The 5979-nt window shown below is 41.6% G+C and overlaps 1 protein-coding gene across 5 annotated transcripts in view; it reads right to left on the bottom strand.

The window, feature by feature from the left end:
- LOC123516486 (receptor-type guanylate cyclase Gyc76C-like) overlaps window positions 1-2676 on the bottom strand; it is a 76179-nt gene extending 73503 nt beyond the window's left edge. For 3 of the 5 annotated variants that reach the window (XM_045275836.1, XM_045275845.1, XM_045275856.1), the window contains exon 1: window positions 2005-2676. The gene's annotated coding sequence lies outside the window, so the exon portion shown is untranslated. The remainder of the gene's footprint in view (window positions 1-2004) is intronic. The other 2 variants (XM_045275866.1, XM_045275876.1) reach the window with 1 other exon arrangement.
- Between the last annotated feature and the right edge of the window lie 3303 nt (window positions 2677-5979).

Genomic DNA, 5979 nt, shown 5'->3' with positions numbered 1-5979 from the left:
GAGAGAGAGAGAGAGAGAGAGAGAGAGAGAGAGAGAGAGAGAGAAAGGCGTGTTTTGAAGCTATGAAATACGTGTTAGGTTGAGAAATGAGCGAAAATTTGAGAGAGAGAGAGAGAGAGAGAGAGAGAGAGAGAGCAAAGCAAGGATAAATGAATAGACTTGAAGCATGACAATTAAAATCTCTCTCTCTCTCTCTAAATACACAGCAAGGTCACCAAGTCGTAATTTATTATAGGAAGTAAGTGAACAGAGAGTGAATATAAACATGAGGAAGGGAAACTGCCAGTGTACGATAATTGTCAGTTTGCGACGAGAATGCTGGCCAGATAAGGAACTAAACTAGAGCGAAGAGGAAGGGAAGAATGCAGGAAATGTGGGAGAGGAATGCACTGTGAGATTAGAATGTAAATATAGAAGATAAGAGTGGAAATATCAGTGCATGAAGGAAAAATGAGTGGATGAAGGGAAAATATGAGTGAAAGAAGGAAAATATGAGCGGGAAATAGTGGAAAAAGGAAAAATATGAAAGAAAAGTGGAAATACGAGTGGGAAAATGGATCTGAGTGAGGAAAAAATGAGTGGAAGAATGGAAAATGAGTGGAAGAATGGAAATATGTGTAGAAAATTGAGAGAAAATTGAGTAGAATGAAAATATGAGTGAGAAATTAAAGAGAAAGGAAAAAAGTAGAAAATAACTCAAATATGATGAACAAAAAGAAATATAGAAAAAAAATTTAAAAATCAATAATAATTCAACGAAGGAAGTATATATTTTTTTTTCTTAGCGAATTAAATAAATGTAAGAAAAAAATTACTTACAATGGAGAACACTTAAGAAATTCATCTCCTTTTACGAATTATAGAAAGAAAAGAATGATATGAACAAACTAATGCCAAGTGACTGAAGAAATGGATAAGAATAGGAGGAGGAGGAGGAGGAGGAGGAGGAGGAGGAGGAGGAGGAGGAGGAGGAGGAGGAGGAGGAGAAGAAGAAGAAGAAGAAGAAGAAGAAGAAGAAGAAGAAGAAGAAGAAGAAAAAGAAGAAGAAGGAAAAGGAGAAAAGAAGAAGAAGATGAAGATGAAGAAGAAGAAGAAGAAGAAGAAGCAGAGGAAAAAGAAAAAAAAGAAATGGAAAAAAAGGTAAAAAGGAAAAGGAGGAAAAAAGGAAAAGAAGAAAAAAGAAAAAGTAGAAAAAGAAACAGAAGAAAAATGGAAAAAATTAAGAAAGAGAAGGAAACGAAGAAAAAGAAGAAGAGAGAAGAAGAAGAAAGAACAAAACACTTCAAACATAATAAGAGAAGACGAAAATGGAAAAAACAGGTTAATATGCCAAAAATGAAGGAAAAACACAGCAAACACGATATAAGTAAAGACGTAGTAAATATAAAGAGTGTAATTAGACAAGTGTGTAGACAATTACCTTACTGTATATAACTTGACGGATTACAGAGAGAGAGAGAGAGAGAGAGAGAGAGAGAGAGAGAGAGAGAGAGAGAGAGAGAGAGAAACAAACAAGAAATTACAAAAAAAACAAAAAGGAAAAAAAGGAAAACCAAAAAATCAAACAAAACAAACAAAAAAAACAAACAAACAAACAAACAAACAAACAAACAAACGGTGACCCACAATCACCTCATAATTGACTAGAATGAGACGAACTCGAGGCTGACCATACAATCTCTCTCTCTCTCTCTCTCTCTCTCTCTCTCTCTCTCTCCTCTTTTGCTCTTCTCTTTTTCTCTCTCCTCTCTCTCTCTCTCTCTCTCTCTCTCTCTCTGTGTGTGTGTGTGTGTGTGTGTGTGTGTGTGTGTGTGTGTGTGTGTTTATTTATGATCCAATACTGTTTGACCTATCTCTCTCTCTCTCTCTCTCTCTCTCTCTCTCTCACACACACACACACACACACACACACACAGTACCCAGTAGCAATGCACTTCTGATTGACCTTCTCTCTAATTAATATTGCATCACCTCTCTCTCTCTCTCTCTCTCTCTGGGACTTACCTACGGAAGGGGGCTGGGGGGCGGGGCCGGCGTGTTAGTGGTGGTGGTGGAGTGTGTGTGTGTGTGTGACGTGTCGAGCTGTCCCGCGGCCTCCACACACACGCACACACACACACACACACACACTCTCTCTCTCTCTCTGCTGGTAACACTGCAGAGAGCCACGCGGAATCTTCTTATCAACGCAAAAACAACACACTTTTTTTTCTTTCTTTTATTCTTCACAATTTCTCTCTTCACTCACTCTTACACTTCACACTTCTTTTCCTTCTTCTCTCTCCCTTTCTACACGTCTCCCTGTCTCTTTTCCACAGGGAGGGCACAGCGCCACATCCCAAGGTAGTAACCACACCTGCGCCACCGCCACATCACATCACCACATCTAACCACACAGATACACTCACTCCTCCTCTCTTCACCAAACTTTCTTTTTCTCTTTTTTTTTATCTATTTCCAGCTACTTTTCCGCTAATCTAGAGTAGTGGCAGCAGCGGGCGATCACTCATTCATACACGCACAATGGCACTCGTTATCTACAGCCCATAGTGTTTGGTGGCCCCGTGGGTTGGTGCCATGGGTCGTGAGGGCTGGCACGTGGAGGAGGGACGGAGCGAAGGGGCGAGCGACGCACCCCTACCACAGCTGGACTCACACTGGCTCCCCCCGACACGGCGCCACTCGGGATATATTTCCGTCTGTGGTTCCTTGCCAGCGCTCACCCCTCCCTGTCACCTCTCCCTCTCTTCTCTCCCTTCTCTCCACTGGCCCCTCCCTTTCCCCATAACCCCCCTGTCCGTCCGTGCCTCCCAGACAGACCCCCATTCCTCCCCCATCTCTTCTCTCTCACCCTCCCCTTCTATCTCTCTCTCTCCCTGGAGCAGTCCCCGGTTTTTTTTTTTTTTGTATTCTCGTGTCTTTAGAGTAATTTGCCGGGTGTTTTTCGACTCACGCCGTGTCGATGAGGGGTGCATCTGCCCGTACACACAATCTGGCCGGTGTCCGTGCTAGGGAACGTGTTTTTAGAAAGAAAATAACAAGTTGTAAACAGTTTTTGCTCAATCACAGCACACGACTCAACAGCAAGTCAGGGATGCCAACCTCACCGGCGCATCGCTCCTCTCCCTGGCTTATCCACACCCCCGTAACCTCCATTCACATCGTAAACAAGCAGTAAATGTCAAACGGATATAAAAAATATACGTTAAATTCAGGCCGTGGCAACAACGAACAGAGGAAGATAGGAGTAAATTCATGAGGGCTGTGTCGTGACGAAATCTCCGCATCGTTGGCAGCCGTGGGTGATAGATGCAGAGAGGTGTGTGGTGGATATAATTATACTTTGTAATTATCTGTTATTATCTGTCTCGTAACGCTTCCCACTGGCAACCACGCGTCACTGGCACGTTCTCAATAGTAGTAACAAACGATGCCACCACACCTACGCCATCAAAGGGAGAGAAACGCTTGGAAATCCCGCTCAAAGCGTACATTTGTCGGGGAAACTTGATGTAAACAAATTCTTTTCATGGAAGCACGTAAAATAAGCTTAGATAAGAGAATAGAAACATAAAATTTGCACTTGATAACATTATGACCATCACCATCTCCCTCCATCCCTCCCTCTCTCTCTCTCTCTCTCTCTCTCTCTCTAAACACAACGCGTTAGGTTACACACTTGGTCTATTGTTTTGTCAAGGGAAAAACGAGGTGGGTTAGAGTCCCGCGGCCTTAAGATGTACAGGCAGGTGTGGCAAGTTTACCTGTGTGTGTGTGTGTGTGTGTGTGTGTGTGTGTGTGTGTGTGTGTGTGTATGTGCGTGTAAACTCTATACATATGGAAGAACTGCATCATGAACCGGCTCTCTCTCTCGCTTTTGAACCAGTTTTGGAGAGAGAGAGAGAGAGAGAGAGAGAGAGAGAGAGAGAGAGAGAGAGAGAGAGAGAGAGAGAGAGAGCTAGACAAACCCTACCACCTCGCAAAACACACACACACACACACACACGCCTTATCTTCACATCACCACACAAAACATTTCCATGAACTCACGTAAACTTCAGAGAGAGAGAGAGAGAGAGAGAGAGAGAGAGAGAGAGCAAGTGTTTATGGGTCCCAGTATTACCATATCAATGTTGTTTCTCTGATCACACCCCAAACAGGAAGAGAGAGAGAGAGAGAGAGAGAGAGAGAGAGAGAGAGAGAGAGTTTTTTTGGTGGTCCTGTGTATGGCAACACTGTCAGCCCTGCACTGTTACATAAATCTGTGCTATTTTTAGATTTCAATTCGCAGACAGACGCCTTGAGATTTTTTTTTTTTTGTCTTCTCTTTTAATCATTGTCATTATGTTCCTCCCTTGTCTTAGTCTGGTGTTATTGTTTGTCTTAATGATCGTGGGAAATGGATATGATGGTGGTGGTGGTGGTAGTAGAGGTGAGTAGTAGAAAATTGTAGTAGTAGTAGTAGTTGTTGTACTGGTGGTGGTGGTGGTAGTTGGTGGTAGGAGAAAAATTGTAGTAGTAGTGGTAGTAGTAGTAGTAGTAGTAGTAATAGGAGGAAGAGGAGGAGGAGTAAATGAAACGCACAAAGGAATGCATTAATTAACTACAATGTTTATGTATATTTTGCGAGCCATACATACATACATACATACATTGATAGCACATACATACATGCATACAATAATAGCTCATACATACATACGTACATCATACATACATACGTACATTGATAGCACATACATACAATACAATAATAGCACATACATACATACATACAATAATAGCACATACATACATACATACAATAATAGCACATACATACATACATACAATAATAGCATACATACATACATACATACATACATACATATTCATAATGGAGAAAAAATGGAGGAGGAAGAAGAGGAAGAGGAAGAATGAGTGCAAATAAGGAAAAAGAAAGGCGTGACAGAGAGAGAGAGAGAGAGAGAGAGAGAGAGAGAGAGAGAGAGAGAGAGAGAGAGAGAGAGAGAGAGACTACCAACAATACACAAACAATATAATCTCCATTCAAAACAAAGATAAAAACTACACAAAAATATAAATAAGTAAAAAGTAAGCAAAGAAAGAAGGAAGAGAAGAAAGAAAACAAAACAAGTAACCTTTTTAGTAACTTATATAAACCTGAAGGAAGAGGAGGAGGAGGAGGAGGAGGAGGAGGAGGAGGAGGAGGAGGAGGAGGAGGAGGAAGAGGAGGAGGAAGAGGAGGAGGAGGAGGAGGAGGAGGAGGAATACGTGACAATCTGTATTCAAGAGTAAAGCCAGTCACTAAGGAGAATCCCACCACTGCCACCATTGTTGTTCAAATCCCTTCACTTCATTTTCTATGCGATTCACAATAGGATTTGAACCACCATCACCACCACCACTACTACTACCACCACCACCACCACCACCACCACTACTACCATCACCACCAGGGCCTCCGCTACCTCTACCACTACCAGCACCACAACCACTATCACTATCTCCAACAATTAAAAAGAAGAAGAAGAAGAAGAAGAAGAAGAAGATGATGATGAGAGAGAGAGAGAGAGAGAGAGAGAGAGAGAGAGAGAGAGAGAGAGAGAGAAAACAATACAACAATACAAATAAGAGAATGTGAAGAATTTAGGAGATTAACCACCACCATATTCGTCACCACCACCACCACCACCACCACCACTATTGAAAAGAGAAAAAGAAAAAAAAAGAAAAAATAACAAAAACAACAAATAAAAGAACAAAAGAGAAACAAACTAAACACAAAAAGAAACAAGAGACAAAAAGAAAAAGATAAACAAAACGAAGGAATCACACACACACACACACACACACACACACTAAGGTCGCATTCTTAAACACTTACGCACTTCACCTCCACTATTTCAAATGGGTCGATTTAAATTGACACGAGTTTCTATGGTGTTTTTGAGGTTCTAGAGGCAGAGTGACAAGATT

Source organism: Portunus trituberculatus, chromosome 6 (assembly GCF_017591435.1).
Source record: "Portunus trituberculatus isolate SZX2019 chromosome 6, ASM1759143v1, whole genome shotgun sequence".
NCBI classification, from domain to species: Eukaryota; Metazoa; Arthropoda; class Malacostraca; order Decapoda; family Portunidae; genus Portunus; species Portunus trituberculatus.
This window is presented reverse-complemented; position numbering and strand designations above follow the sequence as displayed.